We start from the raw sequence: 19,759 nt of genomic DNA on the forward strand, positions 1-19,759 counted from the left end.
AATGAGATTTTCAAGAGCCCATTGCATGCATAGGGGTGAACTCAGAGGAGAGACCTCTAGCACAGAAAAAGAAATTGAGCCTTTAGAAGGATTTGATTAATGAAGAATAAAGGCCAATTAAGCAAATACTAACATTAAATAAACTTGTCATTTTCCAAAAACCAATTATACAAAATACTAGTCAACTTTAATCTCTTCCTTCTCATCTACCACATGCTTCTTGCCCTTGGTCTCATCCTTATCCTTATCCCCATCCTCATCTTCGTCGGAATCTTCGTCGGAATAGTAATTTTCGCGTAGTTGAACTAACATATCGACGTTCCTCTGCATCGACTCAGTATGGGAAAGGATACGGCCCATACGGGATATCATGTTATCCACAGCCTCCTGATTTTTCTTTATCCCAGCCTCCATAGCCTCCCTGGACTGCTCAATCTCAGCCTCAATCTTGTTCACCATTGCCATGGTAATCCTATAATCAGATTTGATTGCCAAGCATTCATAGTTCAACTCTGCAAACCTTGTGATCTCCTCAGATGTCTGTTCAGTCTTCCACATCCGTCCCAGAGCCATAGCAAATGAGCAGTACTCATTCTTGTAGGTTTCCCACACATCAGGACCCATGATACCAGGTGAACCAGAGTAACGGAGGCACATAGGCAGACCTCCAATATAGCCTGCAGCAATCTTAGCCTTATCGATATAGCTCAAATTCCCCATTCTAACCAAATTACAGTGCATATCCCAAGTCAGTATTGGGAATGACTGCATGAGCCTAGGGACAGTCAGAGTATCACTACTGTTCTGTCTCCCAATTTTCACTGAGAGGAAATCCACTACACTCTGCAGACTCGCACTGCGGACCGTCTTCACTGTTTAACATACTATAGATGCTTTCCCATGTCTTCTTGTCACCAAAGCCTCTCATCAGACCAAAGACAATCATAGTTTCGAGATGATCTTTGGTCTTCTTGTCCTCCTTAAACCTTTTGGTAAGAGCAGTAAGAATGGGCATTGGGTCAAAGGGCTCTAATTGCTGCAAGGAGTTTTTAATCTTCTCCAAGTTCTCCTCACAACGATCAGAATTGATATCAATGCCTTCTAGAGCCTCCGTCATGTCAGCTGTGAAAAAAGGGTCGCTTAGATTTCTTTGTGTGTTAGAGCAGAAGGTATGATGATATCTTTATACAAATACATTCAGATTCATTAGTTATAATAAATTAATTGTTTGGGTATTCAAAGAAATTAAATGATATGACTCTTCGTTTTATTGGACGATTCAAATACATGTAATCTCAAATACAACCAAATTTTGTAAATTGGCTGGGTAGTCTAAGGAAATTAATGATGGGACTCTTCATTTTATTTGAAATCTTTTTTGATAAATAAAAATTCAGTTATTTGAATTTTAAATTTGTTTATTTATAAAATTATTTTTTAATATTTTAAATAAAATAGGAGAATTTTACTTATTATTGATTAAATTAGTCATTTTATATGTTTAATTATAACAATGTAAAAAAAATAATTAAAAAAAATAATTTAAATATATATATTTCAAAATATAAATAATTAAATTTATAAAAACAATAATAGATAGCGGAAAATAAATAAAGGAATTTGTAAGTAATGATGTGACATATTTTAAGTGCATTAATAATTTAATAAGAGAGAGAATTTTTAGATTTTGAATTTAATAAAAATATGATACATCATTTCCTTACAAATTCTTATAGTATTTTCTCATTCTCTATTATTTATCTTTAAATATATATATATATATATATATATATATAATAAATTTAAATGCAATTAAATTAATTAAATAAAAATAATAAATTTAAATAGAAAGAAAGTTAGTTTTGGAAGTTAAACGAAAAATATGTTATTTTAGAAACTAGCATGTATTCATGCATTTGCACGAGTAATAATATAAAAAATCGTGAAAAAAATATTACGGTAAAAATATGATAGTATTTTTAATTTTATTTTTAACCGTTTTAAATTTATGGGCGGGTCAACCCACAATCCGACTCAAATATCCATTTACTCTCACATTGCATAACGATCTCCAAAATAATTGATACAATTTGATTCCTCAACTCATTTAATTTGACTTGTAGATTCAATTCTTCCCAATACTACGAGTGAAAGGGAAAATGTAAAGTCTACCATTAAAGTAGCCTAGACGAGACTTACTATATCCATATGAATTATGTCCCCTATCTCTATAAATATGACGGAATTCTTCCATTATTGTTTAATAATAATAGTGAAATCTATAACGCAAAGTCAAAAAAGAATTATGACTGATTAAAAAACTATTGATGAACCACCGCGTTCATCAAATTTGGTGTTGAATTTAAAATATAAAGTGTTATTAGTCTAGTTGGTTAAAGAGTTGTACTTGTTTTTGTTAGGTAGCAAGTTTGAACCATACCTATAACATTTTTAATTTTATTTTTAACCGTTTTAAGTTTATGGGCGGATCAACCCACAATCCAACTCAAGTATCCATTTACTCTCACATATATATCCAAATTAACCACAACTCTTAACCCGATAATTTGATCACTTTAAAAATTAAGCATCATTATATATATATATATATATATATATATATATATATATATAGATTAATTAGTTAAAAATTTGAACTTATAATGTTAAAATGTCACGCGTTAATCAAATTTGGTGTTGAATTTAAAATATAAAGTGTTATTAGCTTAGTTGATTAAATGGTTGTACTTGTTTTGTTAGGTTGCAAGTTCAAACCATACATATATTAGTTTTAATTTTATTTTTAACCGTTTTAACTTTATGGGCAGGTCGGGTCAACCCATAATCCGACTCAAGTATTCATTTACTCTCACATATATATTCAAATTAACCACAACTCTCGACTCGACAATCTAGACATTTTAAAAATTAAATATAATTATATATATATATATATATATATATATATAGATTAGTTAGTTAAAAAAATTGAACTTATATTATTAAAATATTCCGCGTTCATCAAATTTGGTGTTTAATTTAAAATATAAAGTGTTATTAGCCTAGTTGGTTAAATGGTTGTTCTTATTTTGTTAGGTTGTAAGTTAGAACCATACCTTTAGCAATTTTAATTTTATTTTTAACCGTTTTAAGTTTATAGGCGGGTCAACCCACAATCCGACCCAAGTATTTATTTACTCTCACATATATATCCAAACTAACCACAGCTCTCGACCCGACAATCCGGATACTTTAAAAATTAAACATCATTATATCTATAGATTATTGTGTCTCTACTTACATGATTTCTTCTTGAGTATGTTATTGGTGTCAAAACATACATTCACACTCCTCTTAATAAAGGTTGCAATCAATTGTTTAATTTTGACATTTATGAGTATTTGTTGTTAATAATTATGATCCATCATTTTATCGTTTAATTTTCAAAATTTCACTATAATTTTAGTTTGTAAACGTGACAGAAGCGAAGTGGTTGGAAAAATGAGTTATTGATCATGTTTTGCAAAGAGGTACGTAGAGTATAAAAACACTATTGTTGAGGAATTATAAGTTTTCGAACGTTTATATATTGATCTAGAAAATACAAGTTAATAGACAATGTCAAAAGTTATAAGATAGACTCCTCATATTCATAACTAAAAATTTGTTGATTAATTTTTCATTGGTGATTGCGTTTGCTAAAGATAAACCAACAAAAAGTTCAAATTCTCATTTAAAGCGTACTTAAAATATGTCTTATTTATTGTTAGATATATTGTCTTTAAATTACATAAATATATAAATAATACAATGTTACAAATAAATAAAATAAATGAAATTTATACCAAAAATGATATCACTGAATAAATTGTTGATTCAAGGCATGTGTTTAACACATTTTCCTTAAAACAGTTACGTCGTCTCCCGTTTGTGCTGGAGCTTATCGTAGATTACTGTCTCACATGGTACAACGAATCTAATAGTGATTCTGCATTGGAATAACTTTGCATCGAACTTGACCAACGTACCTGAACTATCACCGGGTTTTAATAGAAAATATCGAATGAAAATCTCGAAGATCACTAATAAATTAAGGAGAGAACTTTTGGAATTCTAGAGTGAGAAATGATAAGATGATGTATTTGTGGGAATTATATAGAATGGTTATTTATATTATTGAAATAATAAATCAACCACTAATCATTCATCGATCGGTTGACATTGATTGTCTCTTTGTTGCCCTTTGTATTTTCTCTTCATTAAGAAGACATGTTAGATGATTTTTTTAATTGCTAATAAATTGATAGCAATAATTTTAGAAATGTTACAATGACAATTAACAACATTGAATTAATTCAATTTGTTAATTTCTTCTTAAATTATTAAATATTAATTAAACTATTAAATCAAATTTTATTTTAATTAACGTTTTAATTTCGTTTGAATTTCATTTGATTTTATCTACACAAATTTTTATTTTCATTCATTGATGAAGTTTATAAATTAGTTTAAAATTCCAACATTTATGTCTACTTTGTAACCACATATTTAATGTATTAGCGGCAAATTTGACATTTTGATGCCAATTTCATTAGATTTGATATGCAATACTCATAAATCTTCTCTACATTACTTTTTGTTCATTGTAGATAAATATATAATAATAGAAAATGATAAATTGTACATTTTTTATACTATATATTTGTGCTTTTCAGCATAAATATTTTATTCTCTCAATGTCAATGTAAAAATATAATACGTTTTGAAAGTTTTATATAGATTGAAATGAAGATAATTTTATCAATCACGGTTCACCCATTTTGATTATTATCTTCTTCTACCAGTATGTTATGAAATTGAGCTCATTTTGATCAAATATTGAAACTTGTTACTGTTGGGAGTAACTATATTGTCTGATTACTAAGCAAGTTTACAACTTTTATTACAGGATTAAAATGTTAGGGACCGACCTTTTCATTACACTCTTCTTTTAGTTTTTCATACATTGTTTCACAAATTTCAGGCTTCTACTCATGAAGGATTTTCTAATAAGATCATTTTAAAATTCAACAAATTTTATGTATCATATATTGGTCCCAATAAATAATCATAAATTTAATTTAGATTGAATTTATATAAAATATTCAAATCATAAAATAATAAAAATTCAAATAATTATTTTTCCATCAAGGGTTACAATTACATTCATCCATCCTATACACTAATAAAACTCTACCACATTTTACAACTTCTACAACTTCTAATATGATAGTTAGTTTTTATAGATAAAGAGACTAATTCAATCAAACCTTCTAGTTTTTCTCACCTTATACAAGGATGAGTGAAAACTATGATCCTAAAATATTAAAACTAGATGTACATTCTCGTGCCTAATTTAAAAGCGCACAAAAGGAACCCTTGAAATTCTTGTGCAACACCAAAACCCATAGTTCCTTAGCAACTACGTTTACATGGTATTTGTCCGACATATTTTAAACATTACAATGGTATCAATAATTTTAATTAGTCAATAATCTTATAACAAAAAAAAAGAAAATAAAAGTACAATCTTTATAGTCGATATTGAAATTGTCTTTGCTTTCTAACCCGAATGAAGTGTTGAATAAATCACCATCTGGCCACCCATCAACGGTTAGGATTTGTATCTCTAAAATCCGACCAGCTTGAAACAATCTGTAAAAATGCAAGAAAGAAGAACACAAGAAGACACAGATTTATAATAGTTCACTCAAATTTAGCTACGTCCACTTCAGCCACCACCAGATTTCACTATGAAGAAGAAAAAGGAGTACAAAGTTTTTGCCTCACACTTTATCTCTCTAGAATTCTGTCTTAATAATGTAAACCTTTAATAATCACATATTTATAGGGTAAACATTCAGGTAATAAACCTAAATAACTTTGGCCAAGCCCAAAACCAAAAAGAAAACTCAATAAACTTTAATTAACAATGTAGAGTTTATTATAAGTGTAGGCTCCATAACTCAACAATCTCCCACTTGGAGACTAACTTCATCATCTCTCGATCTGTAGTGGCTTTCCATCCGGTGTCTTAACGAAGAAGACCAACTGAAGTTACACACAACTTCAGTTTCTCATTTGTCACAATTTTCGTCAACATATCACCTGGATTCTCACTCTTGGGAATCTTCTCAAGAGTTAATACTCCATCTTCTAAAGCTGACCGGATGAAATGATAACGAACTTGTATATGCTTTGTCCTGCCATGATAAACAAGATTCTTTTCCAAATGAATGGCACTCTAACTGTCGCATCGCAACACACTTCCCTCGTAGTCTTGACCCAATTCTCACAAAAAGGATTGTAACCACATCTTCTCCTTAACAACCTCTGTCACAACAACATACTCTGCCTTACAACTAGAAAGAGCAACAATCTTCTACAATTTTGAAACCCAACTGATTGCAGTACCTCCCAGAGTATAAATGTACCATGTTGTGCTCTCCTACTATCAACATCACCACCATTGTCAACATCAACATATCCATTCAAACTCATATTAGACTTTCAAAAACACAAAGCGAGACCCGTACTTCCTCTTAAGTATCGTAGTATCCACTTTACTACTTCCCAATGTTGTCTACCCAGGTTGCTCATGGACCTGCTAACAACTCCCACTACATGTGCTATGTTTGGTCTTGTGAAAACCATCGCATACATAATACAACCAATGTCAGAGGCATACAAAACAATGGCCATGTAATTTTTCTCCACATCTGTTGAAGGCGACTGATCTTTAGATAGTCTGAAGTGACTAGCTAATGGGGTAGTAACTAGTTTTGCATCATATAAGTTAAACCTGCTAAGAACTTTCTTCATATATTCTTCTTGTGAAAGCTTGAGAACTTCTTCATCCCTGAAAATTCTCATTCCAAGGATTTGTTTTGCAGCACCCAAATCCTTCATTGCAAACTTTTCAGACAACTCTTTCTTGAACTTGTTAATCCCATACAAACTTGCTCCAACAATCAACATGTCATCAACGTAGAGGAGAAAAATAATGTACAATTTATCAAACCTCTTGATATAGCAACAATGATCAGCTTCACACCTTAGAAAATTGTTACTTTTCATGAAGCTATCGAACTTCTTGTACCATTGCCTTGGAGCCTGTTTCAAACCATACAGACTCTTCTGAAGCTTACACACAAGCTCATCTTTTCCATTTCAAATCCTTCTGGTTGTCGCATATAAATTTGTTCATCTAAATCACCTTGAAGAAAAGTAGTTTTGACATCCATTTGTTGAAGATGAAGGTCTTCTTTCACAACCAAACTCAAAATAGTTCTGATTGTCATTAATTTAACTATTGGAGGGAAGATCTCATTATAGTTAATACATTCTTTTTGTTGAAATCTTTTCACAACCAATCTTCCCTTGTACCTCATGGTTTTGTCATGTTCTTCTTTAATCATAAAGATTCATTTGTTGTGAAGTGCTTTCTTTTCCTTTGGTAGCTCAGTGAGCTCCCAAGTCTGATTCAACATTAAAGAGTCCATCTCATCTTTCATAGCAGACTCCCACTTAATCGATTCATTATATTGTATTGCTTCCTCATAACATTTAGGTTCACCTCTATCTGTCAACAAAATATAGTTCAGAGATGGAGACCACCTCTCAACTGGTTTTCGATTCCTTGACGATCTTGTCAACTGTATAACCGGTGTTTGCTAATTTACCTCTGGGGCCACGTTGTCAACAATTTCATCTTCAAGAATACATTGTTCTTCTGTGACAGTCGGTATATATTCAGCTAAAAATTCTCTCAAATCGACTGTACCAGTCTCTTCCAACTTGGAATCACCATCTGATGTCTTCCCAACACAATCTTTGTAGAGAACCTGTTCATTAAAGATAATATTTCTGCTACGAATGATCTTCCGATTTTGATTATCCCAGAAACGATAACCAAACTCGATATCACCATAACCAATGAAAAAACATTTATTAGACTTTGGATCAAACTTGTCTCTATCACATTCATTAATATGAACATATGATAAACAACCAAACACTTTTAAATAAGAAATGTTTACCTTTTTATTACTCCAGACTTCTTCAAAAATTCTGAATTTAAGAGGAACAGAGGGTCCCCTGTTTATCAAATAGGCAACAGCATTGATAGCTTCTGCCTAGAAAGTTTTAGGCAGTCCTGCATGTAATCTAATGTTCCTAGCACGTTCGTTCAATGTTCGATTCATCTGTTCAACTACTCCATTCTCTTGAGGCGTTCAGGGAATAATCTTCACAATACTGATCCCATTTATATCACAATATTTTTTGAAATCTGAACTGATGTACTCTCCTCCGTTGTCGGATCTCAAGCATGTAACCTTCTGATTTGTTTCATTTTCTACCAAAGTCTTCCACTTCTTGAAAATAACAAATACTTCAGACTTGTGCTTCATAAAATAAACCCATACTTTTTTTGTTGAATCATCTATAAAAGTCACATAGTAGTATGATCCGCCAATAGAAAAATAGGTGTAGGTCCCCACACATCAGTGTGTACCAACTCTAGTTTTTCTTTCTTGAGCTCCTTCCCAATCTTTAAGAAACTCACCCGTTTCTGTTTTCCAAGAATACAATTTTCACATAACTAATGTTCAACAGACTTCAGTTCTGGAATTTGTCCATTCTTCAAAAGAATTTTCATCCCTTTTTCGCTTATATGGCCCATCCTGCAATTCCACAGCTCACTGTTCTTCGAGTCATCAACTACAGCAGCAACTGTTTCTCTGCAAGTTGAAGTCGTATATAACGTTCCAGTTTTGTGACCTCGAGCAACAACTATTACTCCTTTAGTCACCTTCCATGCACCATTTCCACAAATGAAATTGTGACATTCTTCATCAAGCTGTGTAATAGAAATCAGATTGCGCATTAAACTTGGAATATATATCACCTTATTAATCTTCCAAATAGAACCATTTACCATCTTCAATTTGATGTCACCCATGCCAATAATATCTAGTGGATCACCATCTGCGAGATAAACTTTTCCACAGTTTCTAGCCACATAATTCTCCATTAATTCTTTGTGAGAAGTGGTGTGAAAAGACGCTCCTGAGTCCAAAACCCATGAATCTATCGAGCTATCAACAGATAGAAGTAACACATCAGTGACAAATTCTGTAACAACGTTGGCTGCATCATTTTTATCATCACCGTTTTTCTTCAATGCTTTGCAGTTCCTCTTTAAATGACCATGTTTACCACAATTCCAGCACTCAAATGTCCTCCCAGACTTGGACTGACTCCTCCTGCTTCTTGACATAAATCTGCTCTTACCTCGGTTGAAATTTCTATCATTATATCTACCCATGTTTTTCACATTCAGAGCAGAACCTTTGAATGTTTCACCAGAATCAATTTTACGAACCTCTTCAGCAAGAATACGATCTTTAACTTCAACAAATTTCAGTTTAGCATTTCCAACTGAATTACTAATTGCTGCCCTCATAGGTTCCCAACTATTTGGTAGAGATGCTAAAAAATCAGGGTACTAACTTCATCCCCAAAATCAATCTCAATAGATAGCAATTGATTCACAATTGTATTGAATTAATTCAAATGAGTAGTGACAGAAGTACCATCAATCATTCTTAAGTAAAAGAGTCTTTTCATTAAGTGTACATTGTTGTTAGAAAATGGTTTTTCATATATATTAGAAAGAGCTTTCATCAGACACATGGTGGTTTTCTCCTTTGCTACATTGTCAGCAACCGTCTTGGCTGACGTCAATCGAACAACTTCCAAAACCTGTCTATCAAGGAGTTTCCATTCAGCTTCATCCATCTTCTCTGGTTTCTCACTCAAAGGAACATGAAGCTTCTTTCTATAGAGATAATCTTCAATCTGCATTCTCTAGAAGGCATAATCTGTCCCATCGAATCTTCCAATCCCATGTCCTATACTGTTCTCAATTGTCATTGTTTCCAATGCTCAGATCTAGCCTAGCTGCTCTGATGCCAGTTGTTAGGATTTGTATCTCCCAAATCCGACCAGCTTGAAACAATCTGTAAAAATGCAAGAAAGAAGAACACAAGAAGACACAGATTTATAGTGGTTCAGTCAAATTAAGCTACGTCCACTTCAGGCACCACCATATTTCACTATGAAGAAGAAGAAGGAATACATAGGTTTTGCCTCACACTTTATCTCTCTAGAATTCTATCTTAACAATGTAAACCCTTAATAATCACATATTTATAGGGTAAACATTCAGGTAATAAACCTAAATAACTTTGGCTAGGCCCAAACCTAAACCAAAAAGAAAACCCAATAAACTATAATTAACAAAGTAGAGTTTATTATAAGTGTAGACTCCATAACTCAACATCAACATCTCCGTGGCACCCTTGATCATAAGGCGCTTACATGTGAAATCAACCCCTGGATGTCTTGGTGAATTTTCTTGGCATGGTACCTGTTAACAAACATAGTACAATCATATATATTTATTAGTATAGAATAAATAGGTGGAGAATTTTAAGGTAAAACACTAATTTAATCTTAATCTTAACTAGATATTTGTAAAACTTTAATTTATTTTTGTCACAATCTTTCAATCGGGGCGTGATGCCATATCAGGGGCGTAGAGTACTATTTTTTCTTGACTCACAAAAATATAAGATTCCAATCTTTGGGTTTTTAAAATTCGGTTGACATTTATACTTTCGAAGCCATATTTATCCACGTTCACTTTATGTTCCCCAAAATGTGCATCAAACAACTTACACTTGAAGAGGACAACCTGTATGTGAGAAAAATATTGTACTTGAATTATATTCGTTAAAACTCCGTAGTATGATAGAGTATACGATCCATTGTTTCATACAACAACAAATCTATTGTTTTGAGTGGTCAAACATTCGTCGTGTTTTTTTGTACAGAATTTGTATCCGTTTATTTTACACCAAACAAAACTACACGAGTACATAGTTGGACCGGAGCCTGAGATCTTAAGGTCTCTTCATATATCCCTATCATCTATCAAATGGCGACTTATATACATTTCAAAAAATTATTCGTAAATTGTAGATTCAAGTTAAAGTTATCAGATATGCATGGTTCTGGTATCTACTCACTCTATGCTTAAAATAGTTAGCATACGTTGAGGGAATTTCTCCATAAAACTCCATGTTATTGCAATTCTGTACATACTCACTGCACATGTGTTCAATATTAAATTATAAAATCATATCTTTAATGTTAATAATTCGTACTAACAATGCAATACAAAATCATTTCCAATTTGCAAAGTATCGTTACAATATCCAGGTACAATTGTTCTAGGTCTAATGCACTCAACATTTTGGAACACAACAAATGAAAGAATCACGATAAATTTACTATAACATCATACACAACATCTAAAAGTAATACACAGGTTGCTAAAGGAATAAAGTCTAATAAAATGTTACAATCATGACTCTTCAATCCCGTAATCTTCTTTTCTTCCAAATTTACACAACCTCCAATGTTTGTCAAAAGCCATCAGGCAACTTAAGGCCATCTCCAACCGGCCGACAACCCAAACGCAAAATGGGAATAGACAATCTCTCTAAAAAAAATCATATATGCAGTATCACTATTCATTTACACTATTTTGGCCATTTTTCAAAAATGGCCCTTAAGGCTTTTTTTTAATAACTTTTAATTTTTATACATATAAATTAGTCCTTTTAACTTATATTTTTTTTTTACTTTTTTGATATAAAATTATAATATTTTTTAAATGTATAATTAAATTATAAAATTTATTATACTTGAAATTTTATCTAATTTATTTTATATTTATAATGTATTTTATATTTTTACGTTATATTTGATAACCTAAATTTTATAAATTATGTACCAAGTGTTTTTTATTAATAATGTTTGTTTTAATATAATATGTTTGTTTATTTAAATGTATTATTGAATTATTTTTTTGTTTATGAATTATTGATATATATACTTAATTTTATTTTAATATTATTAAATGAATGAGAAAAGATTGGGGTTAAATATGTAAAGTTAATAAATATATAGATAATATTAATAAGGTTAAAAAGTTAGTATAAGAAAAGAATATTCTAAGAATATTCTTTTGGGTTTGGAAATGAGTTTTTGGGTTGGAGATAAATTACTGTTTGATGTGACGTTTACTGCATTTTGGGTTTGAAAATGAGTTTATGGGTTGAAGATGGTCTAATATTCTTCAGGAGTTTACAAAGACGTTGCTTATATTTAGTGGACAAAGTGAAAGACGCTTCTGCAAAATGAACTACTCATCCAACATTTATAGAATGTAACAAGTGTTTTATGTTCAAGAGTTGTAAATCTGTACGGGCTTTAGGACCATTCTTAGTCTTCTCTTTCACATTCATCATTATTCCAAACACGTTATCACAAATATTTTTCTCAATATGCATCACATCCAAATTATGTCTCAATAATAATGATTTACATTAAAGAAAATAGAAGAAAATGCTAAGTTTTTTCCAAGTGTCTCCCCGTGTTTCATGACATATCTTGGTTTTCTTCTTACGAACAGTAGTCATAACTATGTCTTCTAGGTCTCATACTTGCTTGTAAATTTCTTGCCCCGTTAATATTTTTGAGGTCTCTCTATAATCTCTTCGACCATCAAATGACTCTTTATCCCTCTTGTATTTGTAGTTTGGTGGAAGGAAGTATTTGTGACCCATGTAACATTGTTTCTGCCTATTACTCAATCGAAAAGATATAGTGTCACAATTACAATAAGAACAAGCGAGTTTCCCTTTTGTATTCCACCCAAACAAGTTCGCGTACGCTGGAAAGTCATTAATGGTCCATAACAATGTTGCTCGCATTATAAGGATTTCGAGGTGTGTGCATCAAATGTTCTCATACCATGAAGCCACAGTTCAGATAACTCTTCGATCAATGGCTGATAAAATATCAATTGCATCTCCTAGACTCTTTGGGCCTGTAATTTACATAGATAAAATTAAATTGCTAGAATTCATGCAAAGAGTAAGTGACACGTTATAAGGAATTAGAATAATCGGCCAAATACTATATGACTTTTTCCCATTTGTAAAGGGTCCCATCGCTTGATAAACCAAGTCTCATGCTACAGGGGTTCAACGCGAAGTCTTTATACCTCTCATCAAACGTTTTCCAAGTGTATGAATTATCCAGATGTCTCAACATATCACCTTCAACTCTTACTTCCTTGTGCCATCTTATCATTGTAGCGGTCTTAAAACACATGTATATCCTTTGCAGTCTTGGTTTAAAAAAAATATCTTAACACCTTAGTGGGCATAAATTTTATATTTTGCTTCTTCCGAACTACCTCACTTGTTTGGTCGACTTTCCATCTAGAAATGACACAAACTCTGCAAAACTCTAAATTTTTGTCGTCCTTCTAAAATAACATACAATTGTTCTTACATGTCTCTATTTTCTCATACTTAAACTCGATATCTGCAATGAACTTCTTACCTTCGTAATATGAGTTTGACAATTGACAAAAGACAAATATTAATGTTTTATACAAACTTATAAAAGGATGTACTCCTTCCCTAAGTGGAGACAACTAATTAAAACATTAAGAAATATTAATCAATAGCTTGACATTTTCACATAATAAAATCTCGATTAGTTACTCCTTTCACGCACGTGAAAGAAGTCAATAGGATCAAAAAGACGGACATGGAGACAATATAGGTTGAGATAAATAAATTGTAGTTTTTGTTCATTATAATTTGTGTTTGTAATGTGGTTTAACTGCCACCATTCAGAAATTTTTAGGTTGCTTGTTTGTCATTTTTCAATCAAAACTAGGATTTGTCTAATTTTGATTATTGACACTCCCACTTTTTTAGTTTCTTAATTAAATAGTGTTAAACCGTTTTAAAAAAAATCTTGATTAGTTATTGTTTAGTAGAAAAATTATATTTTTTTAATATAAATTGAGAATATATATATAAAAAAAATCTTACCGGAGCTATAAGTTTGAAAATAAACACAATAATTTATATCAGCTCTTAACATACTAATATTTAATCCACACTTATTCATTCAATTAAGGATCAATTATTTGAAAATAAATAAATTTGCGAAATGACATTTGTTTCATTTTGAATTTATTCTCTTTTAAAATTGTTTTTATTTGAGTTTAGATAAGATTCAAACTAATATCTTCGAAAATATTTTGAAAATGATTGTTTTTATAAAGAATTAATTATCAATAAATTTAAATAAGAGTTATAAATAGAAAATTAGTTAATAAATAATACATCAAAATAAACTATTGATGATATAGATATCAAATTGTATAAACAATAAAAAAAAAAACCTTACAGTGAAAAAGACCCAACGATTATGCGATCGATTTGATGAAGATTTCTCAAATGACGAACTCATTTTAGTTCATGAAAGATTAATGTTGAATTATCGTAAGTCGAAGAAATTAATAAAACGTTGTCGGAAAAATCTCTACAAAATATTCTGAAGTGTAATTAAAATTATACTTAGTCAAGGGTAGATAAACAACTTAAAAATGTCCAAAGTGCTACATTTTCAAAATGATGTAAGCAATTTGATGATGTACATGTTTATGTGATTTGATTGATATAAGACATGAAAATGTGTTGAATATTTATGTTGTTTGATTTATGTATAATGTTTAGGCTTAAATGAATAGTTTTTAAGTGTTTTGATTTGGTGATCTTAATTAATCTCAATGTTCTAAATGGCGGTGGCGGTGCGGTAAGTGACGACCGCCTATTGACTCGGGTGCTTAGATGGTGCCTAGGCGGTCCCCTAAGGGCTTGAATATAAATATAAATAAATTTAAATATAAATATAATAAAGATGTTCTATAATTATTATTTTATAAAAGCCAAATTAATAATCTTTAACATAGTAATATTTAACAAAAATAAGTATATAAGCATAATTAATTTTCTAAATCATCTATGTATGCACCATCAGCTACATTCATAATTCTCTCATCATCAGACTCAAAATCAACATTTTCTTCATGTTCCTCATCTGATGTATCTAAACCAGTATATTGCACATAGATTCAAGTAATGTAAAAGCCTAATATACTGAAGAAGAGATAGACGACTTAAAGAAGAGTAGACGAGCTGAAGAAGGGGTAGATGATTGAAAAATGGAAAAGAAAAAGATAAATGAATTGGAATGTAAATTGTCTCAAAATTTAAATAAATAGTGAGAAATTAAGAGTTTGTTTTATTAAATATATATATATATATATATATATATATTAATATTAATAATTAATTAAAAATAATAAATAATTAAATAATTTGATGCCTCAGATAGGAGGAGCCGCCCGCCTACCGTGTTTGACCGTCTACCGCCGCCATTTACAACACTGATTAATCTTGAAGGGTTTTCTTCAATTAATTGGTTCACAAATGTGTTTAAATATGTATTTTGTTGTTATATAAAATTTTATCAAAGAAACTTGATCGCACAATGAATTCTTAGTTGAAAATAAAAAATAAAAATTACAAATAAAAATTACAATTAGAGTGAATGGGTCACTCATTCCCTTACAATTAAAGCTCCTTTTGAAAGAATAAGAGAAAAAACAACTCTAAAGCCATCATGCACAATTCCATTGTTTAAACTACATACAGGTCAATGTGGTCAGGCATATAATCAGCCTAGTCAAATTACTCATCAGAAACTGAAAGGAGGAAATCACGCTCTGGAATGAAGCATGCATCATGGAATAGAAATCAGAGTGATTCGTATTTGGTTTGATGTAGGTAGAGATTCGATAGGCACAAAGGAATCTGGTTTGATGCATCACGGAATCGAAATCAGAGTGAATCTTCCCGACTACTTCAACTTTCATAGGAATCTCAATGACCGGAGTTCCCTCTTTTGTGTCGTTAAAGGCTTCTTAGCTGATGAACCTTTATCAACAGAAGAATGAAACGATTATTAAAAAATCAACAAAATAAGTTTAGATAAAAAAAATAATGATTGGATGAAAGCATAAAAATAGAATCTCACATAAGATGATGAAACAACATCTTCCTTTGAATGAATCTCCCCCTCAGAAGCAGGATTCTCCGACAAAGTCCATAGTTCTATATAAATCATCCTAAACATAAATGTTTTAACAACTACACTTACATGAAAGGATTATGAGATCAGAAACTACGACAACTAAATTTAACCAGAAGAATACGGCTAAAGATCGGAAATGGTTCATTGAGATATGGAAAACTAGGGCAGGATTAGGATAAGAAGACGCGGCCAGGAAAAAAAATTATTTAGGGTAAAATCACTGTGAAACTTACTCTTGGGCCTATGTCCCTTATAAATAAAACATCAGGTATAAAATATAAATTTTTATCTCACATTTTTTTTTTATTTTACAATTGTATCAATCATTTCTTAATTAGTCAATATTAAACACAATCTTATAATAAAATAAAATACGAGCCAAAATGTCGTACAATTTTTTTTATATATATATTTTATGTTATATCTAAGTGAAATGTCCTAATGAATAATAAATTAAGAAATTATATCTAAATAAAAACTCAATAAAAACAAAACAAAAAATGTAAAACCATTTATTATAAAAAATATATTTTCTTTTACAAAGATAAAATCATATAACTTAATTTTGAACATAAAAGTACATTGAAGCAATTTTTTTATTCTTACCAAATCTTAAACCTCTTATCTCTTATGATACAAAATTTTAATATTTTGATATGACAATAAATGAGTGTCAAATGTTCAAAAATTACAATTTTAATAAAAACAAATTATTAAGAAAATTGAAATATTTCCATTGAAAAGTAATATTGGAAGATAAAAAAATATTTTGATAAAATAATTTAAATACACAATAATAGGTACTAAAATCGTTCAAACTATAAAATAATTTTATTATTTCTAAGAGACATCTGAATGAAGATAATAAGTAACACAAACATAAAATTCTTTCAATCTTAATATCTAATCTCAATTTTAAAATGTATTAAATAATTTTTAATGATCCTATCAAAGAATGTAGAAGGACGACTTAGAAATAATCTAATATTAAGAGATTTACAAATAAGTACTAACTTCCTTATTAGAAAAAGAATAAAATAAATGCAAAATTGAAACAAGTAGTAATGATTAAAAAATAAACATTATTTACAAAAACTGAAAGTAATTCTCAAAATTTTCAATATACAACTAAAATGCTTTTTTTTCAATGTTGATATAGTTTTACAAACATTACAAATATAAGTGACAAACAAATATTTCTCAACCAAAACTTTTTTTTTTTTTTTGTTTGTTTGTTGAGATAGCACGTTTTGAATACAAACATGATTATCTATATATATATATATAATAATGCTTAACTTTAAAGTGTCTGGATGGTCGGGTCGAGAGCTATGGTTAATTTATATATATATATGAGAGTAAATTGATACTTGGGTCGGATTGTGGGTTGACCCGCCCATAAACTTAAAACGGTTAAAAATAAAATAAAAAATGCTATAGGTATGATTTGATCTTACAACCTAACAAAAACAAGTACAACCTTTTAATTAACTAAGTTAATAACACTTTATATTTTAAATTTAACACCAAATTTGATAAACACGATAATTCATCAATAGTTTTTAATCAAGTCATAATTCTCTTTTGACTCTGCGTTATAGATTTCACTATTATTTATAGAGATAAGGGACATAATTCATACGGATATAGTAAGTCTCGTCTGAACTACTTTAATGGTAGTCTTTACATTTTTTCTTTCACTCATAGTATGTGGAAGAAGTGGACTATAGAGGTGAAATTAAATGAGTTGAGGAATCAAACTGTACCAATTGTTTTAGAGATCGTTCTGCAATGTGAGAGTAAATGGATACTTGAGTCGGATTGTGGGTTGACCCGCCCATAAACTTAAAATAGTTAAAAATAAAATTAAAAATGCTATCAAATTTTTACCGTAATATTTTTTCACGGTTTTTTATATTATTATTAATGCAAATGCACGGGATAAATGTTAGTTTCATTAATAAGGACTATCATTAGACACGCAACTCTTATGACATAATCATGGTTATACTTTTAAACATTTAGATTGAAGTTAACTCTGTCTCACGAAATAACTATGACACATGTTTGGAAAAATAGATGAAATTGTTTTGATATTTTAAAATTTTAAGAGAACATATATGTATCAAAAAGGGTATTTTAGATTAAAATAAAATAAGAATCCTTAAATAATTAGAAATTTTTATTTAATGTAAAGTTTGAATAACTATTATGAAAATATGTTGGAATAGCACAAATCATTCCTAATCAAATTCATTAATATCAAACTTAAATAAAATCTTATATAAAATGATAGAAAATTTAATTAAAGAATTTAGTTCACAATGTGTTAATACATAAATATTTCCGTATCGAGTACTTCTAACAAACAACTACAATTTTCAAAAGTTATTAAATTCATAGTCGCACCTACAACTTAGGCTATCAAATGGTAATTTGACTTCTAAACTAAAATTGCATAAAAAAAACAGAAAATGTAAGATAAAATACAAGAGAATAAATATGTGTATAAACCCCTCACCGTACCAAAATATTCAATCAACAAAACAAAAAAAATTATAAATACAATAAAAAATTTGACGATCTACTAATGAAACCAAGAATACGATCAAGACAAAAAAAAATGGAGATAATTGTCGACAAACCTTAAGTTACAAATATTTATATATCGTTCTTCTATTTTTGTTATAGGTCATATTTATTTTTGTTATTGTTTAAAAATATAATATAATGACTCCACACTTTCTTATATTTTTACAAATATAGCACCTAGCTATTTTGATCAATTCAATAATTTTTCTTTTAATAATATTAAAATTTTATTATCAAATCATAAATAAGTCATCAAACTATTATTTAAATTGAATTGATAAAACATATTAATCATAAAATAATGTTGCTATTTTTACTTACCTATGTAAAGTTAAAATCTAGTTACTTTTCAAGTTACTGATAATTTTTTAATTTATCATATCATAAAATAGTATAATATAAATAATCACCCCTTCTGGCTTAGCGAAAAAATAAAATAAATATCTCCGGTCTCCTTAAAATGTTTTGAGTTCGAGTCCGGCAAATAATGTGTTTGATTAAATGGTTAAGTGTGTTTGTGGGTTATGTGTTTAATTTATTGTGGCCACATTTATCCCCTCTTCTAGCTTAGCAATAACAAGAGATAAATATTCTCAGTCTTTTTTAAAGGTACTGAGTTCGCACCCGTCGAACGACAATTTTTGCACTGATTAAATGGTTATGTGTGTTTACATCTATGTGTTTAACTCTTGTAGCCTCATTTTTTTTATAATATAAAATTATGTACCTATACAAATTATAAATTTTTATTTTTTTATATCTGTATCTGTAGATTATATCACTCATTATATTTTCATCATTAAAATTGATTTAAATATAACTTTTATTTTATTTTGATCTAAATAACAAAAATAAATAAATAATTTATTTATCAATGAGTTATTTAACATTTTTTTTAAAAAATAATTAATATTATTTCTTCTAAAAATTTATATATATATATATATATAATAATTACTATAATTTTAATATAGATTATATGAATATATATAATACATATATTATAATATATATATCACATAATCTCAAACATAAT

The sequence above is a fragment of the Impatiens glandulifera genome, chromosome 1 (assembly GCF_907164915.1).
Source record: "Impatiens glandulifera chromosome 1, dImpGla2.1, whole genome shotgun sequence".
NCBI classification, from domain to species: domain Eukaryota; kingdom Viridiplantae; phylum Streptophyta; class Magnoliopsida; order Ericales; family Balsaminaceae; genus Impatiens; species Impatiens glandulifera.